The sequence below is a fragment of the Hyperoodon ampullatus genome (genome assembly GCF_949752795.1).
Source record: "Hyperoodon ampullatus genome assembly, chromosome: 5".
Lineage (NCBI taxonomy): Eukaryota > Metazoa > Chordata > Mammalia > Artiodactyla > Ziphiidae > Hyperoodon > Hyperoodon ampullatus.
In genome coordinates this window covers 59,438,213-59,454,618 of record NC_136918.1, presented here as the reverse complement: position 1 = coordinate 59,454,618, position 16,406 = coordinate 59,438,213, and positions in this window count along the sequence as shown.

The following is a 16,406-nucleotide window of genomic DNA, read 5'->3' as shown; positions in this document are numbered from 1 at the left end:
TAAGAGTCCACTCTTCTAATGCAAGGGGTGTGGGTTCGATCCCTGGTTGGGGAACTAAGATCCTGCATGCTGCGTGGGCAAAAAAAAAAAAAAAAAAAAAAAAAATCAACCATCTATTGGTATTGCTGACATTTTTGTTTAGTAAAACAAAACTGAAGAAAGCAGTCTTAGACCTAAACATGAAAAATGCATAATCCAAAGGAATGTTTGGAATAAATGAGCCAAAATTGTGCCTTTTCGTCCCTCTTTCCTTTGAACATCTAAGGCATATATCTATATTGTCATCTCATGCAGATTGGCTTTAAAAGTCAGAACATATATTAGGTAAAATCAGGCCAGTACTGCTTTTTATTTTTTTATTATTTTTTTTGGCAGCGGCTTGCAGGAGCTTAGTTCCCGGACCAGGGATGGAACCCAGCCCCGGCAGTGAGAGTGCCAAGTCCTAACCGCTGGACCTCCAGAGAATCCCCAGTACTGCTTTTTAGAAACATTTCAAAACCCAATATTTATTATAATAACAACTAGCATTTGTATAGCCTTTTACTAAAAGCAGAGGATTTCCACAAACTCATTTGATCATCACAACAATCCTAGTTATCATTTAGCACAGAAATATAATGAGGCTCGGGCTTCCCTTGTGGCGCAGTGGTTGAGAATCCGCCTGCCAATGTAGGGGACATGGGTTCAAGCCCTGGTCTGGGAAGATCCCACATGCCTCAGAGCAACTAAGCCCATGTGCCACAACTACTGAGCCTGTGCTCTAGAGCCCACAAGCCACAACTACTGAGCCCGCGTGCTGCAACTACTGAAGCCCGCGTGCCTAGAGCCCGTGTTCCGCAACAAGAGAAGCCATCACAATGAGAAGCCCGCGCACCGCAATGAAGAGTAACCCCCGCTCGCTGCAATTAGAGAAAGCCCGTGGTGCACAGCAACGAAGACCCAACACAGCCAAAAATAAATAAATTAAATAAATAAATGTATTTTTTAAAAAAGAAATATCATGAGGCTCAAGGTGATTAAATGCCTGTGGTGACTCTACTAGACTCTACCAGAAATGGGGTTCTAACTTAAGCTTTCCATGGGCAAAATCAAGTTTTCGTCCCTGCATCATTCAGCAAGCCACTGTGTGAAAAGTTAGTGGAGACAAAGTATGATAAAGGACTACCCTCAAGAAATTTATCATCACTTATCTGATGAAACAGAGGAAGGTGTTTTACCTCTTTATGATTTCCTAATGAAGAGATTTATGTGTCATGCTAACAGGCTGAACTTCTTTCTAAAGTTTCCAGGAAACGTTGCTTTGGAGAAGTGCCAGCATCATATATGATTTTAGAAAAATCCCTCTAACAAGGATGGATTGGAGGAAAGTAAAACTGGAGACAGGGAAACTAGTTGGGAAACTGTATTAATCCTTAAAGAAATGGTAAAAGGCTCCAGGAATGAAAAAGAAGGATAGATTAAAATTTTTGCTCCTTTGTTGCACTAGTCACACTTCAAGTGCTCAATAGCCGTATGTGGCTAGTGGCAAGTATATTGTACAGTGTAGACATAGAACATTTCTATCATTACAGAAAGTTCTATTGGACAGTGCTCATCTGAATGCTAGATCAGGGATTGGCAAACTACTATTTCTGTCTTAGTCAGTTTGGGCGGCTATGACAGAGGCCATGGACTGGGCAGCTTAAGCAAACATTTATTTCTCACAGTTCTGGAGGCTGGGAAGTCCAGGGTCACGGTGCAGGCAGATTCAGTGTCCAGTGAGGGCCCTCTTCCTGATTTGCAGACAGCCACCTTCTCACTGAATCCTCACATGGTGGAGAGAGAAGACAGTATAGCAGGTATGGGGACCATGGACATTTGGGCCACTTCTTCATATAACTCGTGCCTCAAGGCCTGCTCAGCCCTATCATGTATAGTCCACTTCCATTGATGATGGAATGCTGCTATGCACACCCAACTTTACGGTCTGGTGGACCAGATGACACTCAGTTCACAGTGAGCAGCTTGCATGGTAACTTGGTGACCCATAGTTAAGCATTCAGTCTCTACTAAGGTCCAGTAGCAGGCCAAGAGCTGTTTCTCAAAAGGAGAGTAGTTATCTGCAGAGGGTGATAGGGCTTTGTTCCAAAATCCTGAAGACCTGTGCTGTGACTTCCCTATAGGGCCCTGCCGAAGGCTCCAAACAGCATTCCTATCTGCCGCTACCACTTGGAATGGAGTAACACACCCAAATGAGGAATATGTTGCCTCCAAAATCCAGAGGCCCTCTAGGTGTTAGACTTCTTTTTTTGTTTATAGGAGGGGCCAGATGCAACAATTTATCCTTCACCTTAGAAGGGATATTTCAACATGCCCCACACCTCTGGACCTCCTAGAAATTTCACTGACATGGAAGAAGAAATGTCGCTGAATTTTTCTCAGATTTATTTCCCACCTTCTGACACACAAATGTCTTACCAATAAGTTGAGTAGTTGCTACTTTTTGCACACTACGTCCGATCAGCATAATGTCATCAATGTAATGGACCAGTGGACCAGTGTGATATGATGTGAAAGAAAAAGGTGATCAAAATTCTTGCAAACTGGGGCTTCCCTGGTGGCGCAGTGGTTGGGGGTCCGCCTGCCGATGCAGGGGACACGGGTTCGTGCCCCGGTCCGGGAGGATCCCTCATGCTGCAGAGCGGCTGGTCCCGTGAGCCATGGCCGCTGAGCCTGCGTGTCAGGAGCCTGTGCTCCGCAACGGGAGAGGCCACAACGGGGAGAGGCCCGCGTACCACAAAAAAAAAAAAAAAAAAAAAAAAAAATTCTTGCAAACTAATTATGACACAGGGTTGCAGGGTTGACTTAGGCCTGATGTAGGATTGTGAAGGTGTATTGCTGGCCTTGCCAGCTGAAAACAAACTGCTTTTGGTGGTCTTTACTAACAGGTATCAAGAAAAAAGCATTTGTCAGATCAATAGTTGCACACTAGGTACCAGGGGATATATTAATTTGCCCAACCAATAAAAACCACATCTGGTACAGCAGCTGCAATTGAAGTCACCAACTGGTCAAGCTTAGAGTAATCTACTGTCATTCTCCAAAATCTGTCTGCCTTCTGCACAGGCCAACAGGCAAGTTGAGTGGAGATGTGGTGGCACTAATCTCTGCAATCCCTCCAGGAATATGCTATTGCTTTTGCTTTACTATTTTCCTAGGTAGAGGCAGTTCTACTGGCTTCCACTTGAACTTTACCACCATACTAGTCCTCACTCCACAGGTCAGGGAACCAACGTGGTGATTCTGCCAGGTGCTCAGTGTATCTATTCTTTTTTTGGGGGGGGGAGCTGGGTCGGGTCTTAGTTGCAGCATGCGGGATCTTTCATTGCGGCGTGTGGGTTTCTCTCTAGTTGTGGCACATGGGCTCCAGGACTCATGGGTTCTGTGTTTGTGGCACGTGGGCTTAGTTGCCCTGTGGCATGTGGGATCTTAGTTCCCCCACCAAGGATCGAACCTGTGTCCCCTGCATTGGAAGGCAGATTCTTTACCACTGGACCACCAGGGAAATCCCTCAGTGTATCTATTCTAATTCCTCATTCCAGGACTAGGGAAATAACCATAGGATGGGCTTGGGGACCCACTGGGCCCACTGTGAGACAAACTTGAGATAAAACTCCTTCAATCACCTGACTTCCATAAGCCCCTTCTGTAACTGGTAGACCACAGTGATGTTTGATCTCCTGGAATTAATGTCAGTTCAGAGCCAGCATCCAGTAGTCCCCAAATGGTCTGATTATTTCTTTTTCCTCAGTGCACAGTTACCCTGCTAAAAGGTTGTAGGTCCCTTTGGTGAAGTCTGGAGAAAGATTAACTGTATAAACTTTGGCTGGTGTACCAGTGTCCTTTCTGTCGGGGATGTAGCCTCTTCTTTATTTAAGGGGTACTGAGGTCTGTAAACCAGCTCACGTCTGGGAATTGATTGAAGGGATATGACTCTCTTTTTATGATTCAGGTTAGACTTCTGTTTACTTGACCTAGAACTTTTCTACTGATACTGTTCAAGTAAGAATTTAGTAGGTTTCCTATCTGTTTCACTTCTAGGAATACCATGATCAACTAGCTAATGACATAGTTCTGCACAAGTCAGACTATTACGATTGCTGCTCTGACTCTGCTGTCCACCAGTGCTGCCAGTTGGTCCCTGCAACCCTAGGATCCAATTACTCCTATTGCATTTAGGTTCCCCAATTCCGTGGCTACAGTTCCCACTGTAAGGTCTGGCCTACAGAGAAGAGCGATCACAGAGCCCTTCATGGATGCTGGAGCTCCCCTCACAAACTGCTATGGAGTGAGTATTTGTGTCCCCCCAGCCTTCAAATGTTGAAGCCCTAATCCCCAATGTGATGGTATTTGGAAACTCTGGGAGGTAATTAGGTCATCAGAGTTGAACCTTTATAAATGGGATTAGTGCTCTTAGAAGAAGAAAGATGAGAGATGATCTCTGTCCACCATGTGAGAATACAGCAACAAGGCGGCCATTGTCTGCAAACTGGGAAGCAGTTTCTCACCAGACACCACATTTGCCAGCACCTTGATCCTGGACTTCCCACTCTCTAGAACTGTGAGAAATAATTGTTTGTTGTTTAAACCACGCAGTCTGTGGTATTTATTATAGCAGCACAAACTGACTAACACAAGCCCACAGGCCAAATCCAGCCTGTCGCCTCTTTTTATACAGCCCTCAAGCTAAGAATGGTTTCTACATTTTCTAATGATTGAAAAAACTATCTAAGGAAGCATATTTTGTGACGAGTGAGAATTATGTGAAATTTATATTTCAGTGTCCATAAATTAGGTCTCATTGGAACACAGCAATACTCACTCGTTTATGTATTGTCTACAGCTGCTTTTGTGCTTCAAGGGCAGAGTTGAGTACTTGCAACAGACACTGTAATGGTCCACTTGACAGAAAAAGTATGCTGACCTGTGTCCTAAATCACTGATCACCTCGTGCTGGACACTTGCAGGGTAGTTAATATAGTACATACACTGTCGTACACCCCAACTAGACTTGATTGCTGTCCTAATATCCTATATAGTGAGACAGAAGGTCAAGCGGCCCAGATTTGAATTCTGGTAAAGTACTGACCCTCCTTGGGAAACCGCTTCACGTTTTAGTTTATATTTTGTTGTTTTGTTTTGTTTTTTATTTATTTATTTGGTTGCGCTGGGTCTTAGTTGCTTTTTTTTTTTTTTGAGGCCTTAGTTTTATAATGTGAAAAAAAGAGGGACAACACCTTACAAGATTGTTGTACAGCCTTAAAAAGCCAAATGTAAAGTCTAAAAAGGTTCTCTTTTTTCTTTTTTTAACTTTTTATCAAAGTCTTCCTTCACCTGAATTTGTTCAATAAATGTTACTGAGTATGTCTAATACTCAATAGGTTTTAAATGCTTGTTGAGGGAATGAATGCTTGAATATTTGGATGAATGAGGACTAAAATTCTAGTATATCCTGTAGGTTGGAATGACGCAGTATATGGACTTGCTTTCTCTTTTCCTTGAAAGTAATACAGTATACTAAAACCAAATACTTTTACTAAAGCAAATAGTACTGAAACTGAAAAGACAGTCTAGCCCTGCCACCTCTCATCTACTCTTACAATAATCAGTATGTTAATCATATGCTTATCAATCTTATCTTCCCTTGTATACCTGTGGTTGGCACTGTTACTAGTTGGCTATGTTTCCCCAGGTGCTGAATAGCAGAAACTGGGAGCTTTAAAGCTTAAAGGGACATTAGACGTCAAGTGACCCATGCTGAGGAAGAATCCGCGGCAAAAGCAGAATCTGAACTCTGATCTCCTAACCTCCTATCTATCCAGTCCGGAGTTCTTTGCCTTGTGCCACAATGCCTTACTTCAAGCATGTAGGTACTTGATAAACACTTGAAGCTGCTATGGACTTTCATTTCCATTCTGCCTTTTGCTTAATGTTTACTTAGCATTGTGGCAGCCTGGAAGAGTTGTGCTACGTAGAGCTGTAGAAACAGACAAACTTAGATTTCAATCCTGACTTTGCCATTCTCTAGCTGTGTGACCTCTTGCAATGCTATCAGCTCCACCTTCAAAATATAACCTCATCATAACTGAATCACTTTGCTGTACACCTGAAACTAACACAACACTGTAAATCAACTGTTTTCAAGAAAAATTTAGATATATATACAAATAAAACCTCATCTCTGGCCACACTATCATGAACACGCATGAAATTATCAAAATACAAACCAAGTCAATCTGACACTCCTCACCACCTCCACAGTTATCAGCCTAAGCCAAGCCACCATCATCTCTCCCCTGGACCACTGCCAGAGGCTCCTGACAGGTCACCCGTCTTCTATTCTTGCTCCTCTGTAATTTACTCTCCGCAGAGCAGTCTAAGTAAGCTTTACAGCTGTAAATCAGATCACATCACTGTCCTGCTCAAATCATCCAGTGCCCATCACACTCAGCAGAGAGTTTTCTCTTGTTCACTCTGCTCCAGCCACTCTGGCCTCCTTGCTTTTCCTTCTCACACTTGCTACTTCCTAGTTGGGAAAGCCTTTTACACAGGTCTCACTTCCTCACTTCATCCGGGACTCTGCTCAAGTATCTCCTCAGAGCTCACTCCCCACCACCTAACCCAACGTGGCCTTCTCATCGCTTTCCTTCCCTTATCTCACTTTACTTTTCTTCATGACACTTCAATGCTCCATATATTATGTTATGTACATATTTGTTTATTTATCTACTACTCCCATCAACCTCCAGGTTATAAACTACACATTTTGTTTACTTCTACATTCCTAGTTCTTTAAGCATTAAGTGCTCAATAATTATGCATTGAATAAATGAAGTTTACTTAACTGCTCTAATCCCCCAGTTTGCTAATCTGACGAATGGGGACAGTATTTACCACACTTATTGTACAAGTTGAAAAAAGATGAAATAATGTATCTAAACAGTAGAGCATAATAAATGCTCACTAAGCATAGATGTAATTATTTTAAAATTTTGCCACAAATTATTATGCTTAAAGTAAAGGAAAATAATCCTCCTATTGTATTTCCAAAAGTTATACAATTTTTATGAGGCCATCCTTACTTTTTTCTTTTTAAGATTTATTTATTATTTATTTATTTGTTTTATTTATTTATTTTTGGCTGCTTTGGGTCTTAGTTGTGGCACATGGGATCTTCGTTGTGGTACATGGGCTTCTCTCTAGTTGTGGTGTATGGGTTTTTCTATTCTCTAGTTGTGGTACGTGGGCTCCAGGGCGCATGGGCTCTGTAGTTGTGGCATGAGGGTTCCAGAGCACGTGGGCTCTGTAGTTTGTGGCACGGCGGGCTCTCTAGTTGAGGCACGTGAGCTCAGTAGTTGTGGCACAGGGGCTTAGTTGCCCTGAGGCATGTGGGATCTTAGTTCCCTGACCAGGGATCAAACCTGTGTCCCCTGCATTGTAAGGCAGATTCTTTACCACTGGACCACCAGGGAAGTCCCCCTTACTTTTAAAAGTTAGTTAGCAGATACATTTTTTAACATGCATATGCTGTATTTTAAAATATTTAGTGTTGGTATCTGAGAATAGATTTTTGCCTGTGTGCTCCTAATGTATTAAAATAAACAGTGTCATATCAGTTTCATATTAAATCTTAATTGTAATGTTCTATTTATGGTAGATAAGTCTCTCTTAATTACATAAAATGCCAGAGACAACAGGAGGCAGAACAAAATACATTATAGGGAACAATCAAAGCTAGTGAACAGGAATGAAAAGTTAGCGAAGTTGGGGAAAAGTTATGTAACAGAAGCATACAGTGATACAGAACTTAATTTTAATATTTACCTCTAGCAAATCCTGAATACAAAATTGCCCAAAAATCTAAATAATGCAGAATAGGAAGTGAAAGTCCACTACAATCCGCATCCAAAAATAATCATTAACAGCTTATTTTATATTCTTTTTGACTTTCTATGTACTAACATACATATAAGTATATGTATCTCTTTATCAAAAATGGTATTGGACTATATACACACTTTTGCAACCATTTTCACTTAATAGTATATCCTTCCATGTCAGTGTATGTGGTTTTCTTCCAGTTCCTCAAAGATGCCACTTTGCTTACCTCATGGCCTTGCATACAATCCTGGAATATTCTCTCCCATACTTTGCAAATCTAGTTCCTTGTTTCCCTTTAATTCTCTGCATAAACATCATTTCTTTAGAAAGGTTTTTCCAGATCAATTTATAGAGTTCTCCCCACCATTATTCTCTATCACTGCACAATATTTATTCCCCTTGGAGCAGGTACCACAGTTTGTAATTGTGCATTTGTTCACTTATTTTCTTGCCTATTTTTTCTCTCTAAACTGTGAATCTCACAAGGACAGGGAATAAACCTGTTTTCTTCATGACGTATATTCAGTGCCTTGCACAGTGCCAGGCACCATAGTAAGCTCTAAATAAATGTGTTGAAATAAATAAGTGTGTAAGTAACACACTGAAAAAAGGGTATTTGTTCTTTCACTTCCTGTCCATGATGGATAGAGCATTGCTTTCTTTTTTCCTTCAGTTCTTTACTTATTCTTAGTTAAGAAACAATACTGTACAGTTGACCTTTGAACATCATGAGTTTGAACTGTGCAGGTCCACTTTTACATGGATTTTTTTACATGGATTTTTTTTCAGTAAATGCATACTACAGTACTTACAAGATATGTGATTGGTTGAATCTGTGGTTGTGGAACTGTGGATACAGAAGGTCAACTGTAAAGTTATACACAAATTTTTGACAGCACAGAAGTTAGTGCCCCTAACTTCCTACATTGTTCAACTGTACTTATCTTGATTCACACCTGGGATATGTTTTAATCAGGTATGGTAAGGTGACAGACACAAGGACAACTGCTTTTGAAATAAGAGTTTATTATTTACAGTTCCCAAAAAAAGGGAGCATGCCACACCATGCAGGGCCACATGGAGAAGCACCAGGGTCAGTCTGGAGGCAGAAGGAGTGAAAGAGAAAGCATGGCCCAGAGCCTTTATTGTAGTTTCTGCAGAAAGGAATGGATGAGGCAGCATATGAAAGTTTAAGTAAATTTGGGATTGGATAGTTTGAATACTTTTAGCAGGCTCTGGTCTATAGCGGTGGTCTCTAGTTGTCCAGCACCTGGCCCTGGGTGGGGAGGGGTGATTTAGAACAGGGGAAATACTGGCTTGGTGTATGAGAATTAAATAAAGGAGGAAGTTGGGGATATGGGCTTTGGATTGGTTGGTTTGCATATGAAAGGCACATTCACAGAGGAAGCCATTTGCTATCTCTAGGATAATTTTTAGAGATAAAAGCCCTGGGAGGGGCAGCCTCTCCTCTGTCAGTAAGACCACCAAGATATCAAAGCATCATAAAATATACAAAATAAAAAGCATGATTAATACATTTCCAACCTAATTTAGGTATCATGAATGCTCATTCCCCAGTTAAATTTTTCAGATGAAAGATATAAACCACATCTGTGTATATAAATCTTTGTCTCATTTAATGCAGGAAGATGGGCAGGGCCTGAAATTTGGAGTTAAGAACCTGAGTTTAAGCACTGATCCTTCCCATTTCCAGCTGGGTGCTCTTAGCCAATCCAATTAACCTCTCTGAACACCAAGTTCATCATAACTAAAGCAGGGATAACAGTAATATTTACCAGAAATGTGATTGTATTTGTCAAAATGTTTTGTAACTACAATGCACCATGTACATGTTTAAAGTTTTACTGCAATATACTGCAGGGACTTTTTCTCAGAATAAGAATTTAGGAGGTTTTTTTTTGTTGTTGTTGTAATTGTAGAAATGTTCAAGGGCAAGACTGGAGGGGGAACACTAAAAATTTATTCAGGAAAAGAATAATAATTCACTGTCTAGTTACATAGTGCAATTTTGGATTAAAGGGTACTTTCCATCCATGGACTTCAAAGAGCTTTGAAACGTTTATTTATTTTCATAATATTTTGAAGTCAGTTAGGTTAAAGTTGTCGTCATTTACTCTCTGAAAGGGAAATAAATACACAGCAAGTTACATAACCTGCTTGAGTCAAAATTAGAACCAAGGCTTTCAATTTTGCCACATAGTGCTCAGACTGGAGCTGCACTGCTCCCCACAATAAGCAAGCACGTTCTTTTGCTGGAATCATCTAAGGTTTTGTTTTATCAAAATGTTTGCTGGATCATGCAATTTAAGAAACATTAGAAAAGCTGTCATCAAATAATCATTAGCAATTCATTACCAGCAAATAAGCCTCATCAAGTGCTTCTAAGATGTAGGCGTTGATTTTACTTAATGAAGTTAAGAATCTGTGTCCTCTCCTGAGGTCCTAAAATTTTTATCTCTTCTGGGCCATTCTTCCCTCTGCTCTCATCTAAAGAACCAATGTTTTTACATTCCTCTTCTCCCTAAAATTTCAGGTGATTTAGGACTAAATCCAAAGCTCCTTCTGTGGCTTATAGAGTCTTTATTTTCTGACTCTAAAACACCTTCTTCCTCTGCTTCCAATTGCCTTTATACTTAAGCCTCATTAAATTTCTCATCAGGCAGACAAAAGCTAGGCCTTTTCACTGCCCTGCCTTTACACCCAACTTTAACTCACCTAAAATAGCAATAAGGGGAGGCTGAGAGGAGAAAGAGAAGGCTACACTCGTTAAATACAGTTGTCGCTCGGTATCCACCGTGAATTGGTTCCAGGACCCCCTCGGATACCAAAATCCATGGGTTCTCACTTCTTTTCTAAAAAATGGAGTAGTATTTCCATATAACTTATGTGCATTCTTCTGTATACTTTAAATCATCTCCAGATTACTTATAATACCTAATGCAATGTAAATGCTATGTAAATATTTGTAAATACAGTGTAAATGCTATGAAATAGTTGCCAGAGCATGGCAAATTCAAATCTGCTTTTTGAAACTTCCTGAAATTTTTTTTGTTTGTTTGTTTGCATTACGCGGGCCTCTCACTGTTGTGGCCTCTCCCGTTGCGGAGCACAGGCTCCAGACTCAGTGGCCATGGCTCACGGGCCCAGCCGCTCCGCGGCATGTGGGATCTTCCCGGACCGGGGCACAAACCCATGTCCCCTGCATCGGCAGGCGGACTCGCAACCACTGTGCCACCAGGGAAGCCCTGAAATTTTTTTTTTTTTTAATATTTTCGATCTACAGTTGGTTGAATCTGTGGAAGCGGAGCCCGAGGATATGGAGGGCCAAGTGTCCTTACTGAGGGCTCTACGTACAGTATCCTATCTAATTTGCACAGCAAACCCATGAAGCAGGTATCATTATCCTCCATTTTGCTGATGAGGGTGCTCATTTTAGTGGGATTAAGTAACCTGTCCAAGGTCATACTGCTAGTAAGTGGCAGGATGAGCTTTGGAACCGAAGTCCACCTGCAAAATACATGCTCTGGCCTCTTCCATATGCTGACCCTCTCCACCCACTATTGTCATCTGGCATTATTCTTCAGGTTCTGCTCAACCTTTTCATCCTTTGGGCTTCACAGCCTCACCCAGATGGAGTTAGCGCTCTCATAGTACTCTGTTTATACTCCTCTAATAATACTTACCATGTATTTACTTTTTTTTTTTTTTTGCGGTACGTGGGCCTCTCACTGTTGTGGCCTCTCCCGTTGCAGAGCACAGGCTCCTGGTGTGCAGGCTCAGCGGCCATGGCTCACGGGCCTAGCCGCTCCGTGGCATGTGGGATCTTCCCGGACCGGGGCACAAACCCATGTCCCCTGCATTGGCAGGGGGACTCTCAACCACTGCGCCACCAGGGAAGCCCCATGTATTTACTTTTAATTGAGATATAGTTCACATAAAATTCATCTGTTTAAAGCATATAACTCAGTGTATATTCACAATGTCATGTAACCATCACTATTATCTAATTCCAGAATATTTTCATCACCCCAGAAGAAACTCCAAGACTTTTAAGCAATCACTCCCCATTCCCCCTTTCCTGAAACCTCTGGCAACCACTAATCTGCTTTCTGTCTCTATAGATTTGTCTATTATGGACATTTAATATGAATGGAATTATACAATATGTAGCCTTTTGTGTCTGGCTTCTTTTGCTTAGCTTAATGTTTTCAAGGTTTATCCACATTGTCATGTGTTTCGGGACTTCATTCCTTTTTTCAGATGAATACTATTTCATTTTAGGGATATACCACATTTTGTTTATCCAATTTTCAATTAATGGACATTTGGTTTGATTTCACTTTTTAGTTACTGTGAATAATGCTTACATGAACATTTCTGTACTGCTTTTTGTGCAGACATATGTTTTTAATTCTCTTGGTTATATAGCTAGGAAAGGAATTGCTGAGCCATATGGTAACTCAATATTTAACATCTTGAGAAACTGTCAAACTGTTTTCCAAAGTAGCTGCACTTCTTCACATTCCCACCTGCAATGTATGAGGGTTCCAATTTCTGCACACCCTTGCCAACACTTGTTATCATCCGTCTTTTGATTATAGTCAACCTAGTAGGTATGAAGTGATTGAGTTGCATTTCCCTAATGACTAATAAGGAATTTTTTTAATGCTTTTATGGCCATTTGTATGTCTTCTTTGGAGAAATGTCTATTCAAATTCTTTGCCCACAAAGAGAAATTAAGTTATTTGTCTTTTGTAGTTGTAAGAGTTACTTGTATATATGAATACTAGTCCCTTATCAGACATATGATTTGCAAATGTTTTCTCCCATTCTGTGGGAAGACTTTTCTCTTTCTTGATTGTGTCCTTTGAAATACCAATATTTTAAATTTTGATGAAGTTCAATTTATCTTTTTCTTTTATTATTTGTGCTTTTGGTGGCAATCTAAGAATCCATTGTCTAATCTAAGGTCACAAAGATTTCCTGCCGTGTTTTTTTCTAAGAGTTTTATAATTTTAGCTCTTATACTTAAATCTTTGATCCATCTTAAGCTAATTTTTGTAAATGATTGAGGTAGAAGTCCAACTTCATTCTTCTGTATATGGATATTCAATTGTTCCAGCATCATTTGTTAAAACAAATTAACCCCCCCCCAAAAAAAAGACCTATTTTTTCCCCCACTGAATTGTCTTGGCCCTTTACATTGACACGTGTCTGCTAGTGTGAGCTCCTTGAGGGCAAGGTTTTTTATATTACTACCTGCATGTCTAGCATGGGACTATGATGTAGTAAACCCTCAAAAAACGTGTTCAATAAATGAAAAGCTGATTTGAGAATCCTAGTGTCAACCTACACGTACCAAGCGCCATAGACTTTGCTAGATGCTGGGGAAGTTTTATACATGAACTCACAGTCTAGTAAAGTTTTCAAACCAGAAGTTTCCAAGGGGTCCGAGAATCTTACAATCCTACACTGGAATGGGTCTTGGAGGTCACGATTCCAGTAAGGAAAAGCAGACCTGACAAGGCTTAATAGCAGCCTGTGGCCTATCTCATGTTAATTTGCCGGAGATCCCAGGTGTCTTTGAAATTACATTATGACTTTACAACTTAACAAAGGATTTTTTTTCAGTTAGGCCTCCATAAAGCATTTTTTCAGTTAGTAGGCCTTGAGAAAGTCCTCTCCAGATGAAAGACAGCTGTTTCTGTTTCATATCACTCTTATCTTCTGAGATAACTGCTATCAGAGATTAAAAAATTTTTTTGCTCCACCCTAGCTGGACATAATCACTCCTTTCTCTGAACTTCTATAGCTCTTACTTGCTCTTCCACAAAATTAGCAATTTGTTTTGTACTGCCCTAGTGCTTTGGATTTTTATGTAATCTTGAATTATTTATCACCGGTTTATGTGTGAACTTCCTAAGTAGACTGCCCCAACTAGACTCAGGGGCAAAAGTTGCATTTTACATTTATTGTATGAAATATAGGGCTTTGTACCTAGTGGACATGCAACAGATATTTCTTTACATTATTTGTGTTTTTATTGAATTCATTTTTAAAATAAGAAGCTATTAGGCTTAAGTTTCATTCTGTTTTTCCCTAGAGGCTCAGGGTGACAGGCTCAAAGGGAGAAGCACCTTCTCTCCTTTGGACAATTACTAGTGACCCTCTACTTGCTCTCCTAGAGGAGTGGAGACACCAGAGAACTAATAATTAGTACATGTACATATTTAAATATTTCTTAATATTACTATTAAAGGTTTTAAAATTCTATGAAAAGGATAAAAGAGATTGGCAGAATTCCCCCCAGAACCCAGTAAATTAAACTAACTCTCAGGGAAACTCTGAGTTGTAGTTTTTAAATTACTGAGTCAGAAAGTAGAGAAACAGGGACTTCCCTGGTGGTCCAGTGGTTAAGACCCCATGCTTCCACTGCAGGGGGCACGGGTTCGATCCAACTAAGGTCCTGCATGGCTTGTGGCATGGCCAAAAAAAAAAGTAGAGAAAAGACATCCTGTTTCTCTTCTTATCTGAAGCTTGCTTTCTAGTTATGAGGTGGAAGAAGGAGATGGAATAATCTAGCCTCATATTGAACAGTGCCCTGCAGAACATAACCAGAATCTTTGGAACTGTTTAACTAAGGTAAAATAGAAAAGGTGGCTGAATGGAAGAGTGAGTATATCATGACATGATACTCAGTACCCTGCCATGCACCTATGGGAACACAGTGAGCCTGTTAATGGATTATGATAAGAACAGATTATGTGTGGATTAAAGTGATTCTCTACTAACAATGAATCTCCACAGCATTTTAGCATGTGGTGGTTAGATCATGGAAAACAAACAAAAAACAAATCAAAACTAAGAATTTTGTGAAATTAATCTTTTTTCCTCATCTGCCAGAAATCACTCAGTCCTTGTTTCAAATTCATGGTATTTTAAAATTAGGCTAAATAATGGAAAACATTGGAACAATGATAAAGTCACTGTCATTTCAGTTCTTTGGACTTCATTTGTAAAATGAGGTGTAGATTTTTTGTTCTTCAAACTGTCATTGGGGGACCAGCAGCATCAGACCTTATAAATCAGAATATGCATTTTAACAAAATCCCTGCCTAATCTGTATGGTTATCAAAGTTTGAAAAGACTGACCTGGATGATACAAAGTAACTTCCAGCTAGTAAATTCAACCATTCCCGTGATTCTAGTTGGAAGAGTCCACCTTAGGTAAAAGGAGAGTCACTTTCTTAGGAGTTGTGTTTGACTTGAGCAAACAGATTGCTCAGCAAGTTGAACTAACTTTTCAGGTCACAGTTTTAACAAAGCAAACAGAAAATGAAGACTTGTTCTGCTTATTTGGTGTTGTCAGCTTCCTTCCTATGACAGTAAGATTAATTTTAGTATTTAAGTGGACATAAACCAACAGAAAATTATTTCAATATTAAATTAAATAATTTAATATTTGTCGAATACCAACAATTTTATAAGTGCCAAAAAGAACTTAGAAGGTAAGATTCCTGCTCTTGAGGCACCTAATAATGCTTTGCTTTAAAAGTCTCAGTGTCTGGAGTCCTTATTAATTTAATTATAGGCTGATTTATAATTTGTTAGTTTCCAGAATGGGAAGCCATACCAATTCAGTAGAATATCTCATGCCTAAATCACAGGGTGATAAGCACGTACAGGTGAACAAACAGGCAGCTTTATCTCTGGAGTGCTGTTCCCCTTGACATTGTACATGGGATTAAGCAGCCAAAAAATCATTACAGACTATAAGCTCTGCTTTTCCCCCTTGCTTTCTCTGTGGCCCAAAACGGGATGTGGTTTAATTCGAGGTCAGCAGAAATTCAATATGAAAAGATTTGAGTCCAGTAGGAAGTAGGTGGAGGTGGTAGAGAAAATGAGCTAGTCCTCTGTGGGAGGGGTGAAGACGGGTTGACAACCTTGTGTGGGAGAGGAGTGTACTCCAGAGGCTGTGAGAGAGAACTAGGTTATTATTTTCTTTTAATATTTATTTATTTATCTTGGCTGCGCTGGGTCTTAGTTGCGGGCTAAGAAGCACGGCATGTGGGCTTCCGAGTTGCAGCATGTGAACTCTAAGTTGCGGCATGCATGCGGGATGTAGTTCCCCCACAAGGGATCGAAACCACGCCCCCTGCATCGGGAGTGTGGAGTCTCACACACTGGACACCAGGGAAGTCCCCGAGAACTAGGGTACTGAAGGAGGCCAATGCTGGGGTGGGTGAGCTGCTGGAGTGGGGAGAATTTATTAGATAAGGTTTACATTTTCAATTGGATACGCCATCCTCAAGAACAGGTTTGCCTCTTCAAATTGGAGGGTAGCTTACATTTAATGGTTGACTGCTGTTAGGGACAGCATACTTGGTGCGCCAACATCATTAAACAAATGATACTTTGAAAAGAAGTTTGTGTGTTTTGATGGAGGCTTTTTCAACCTGACATTT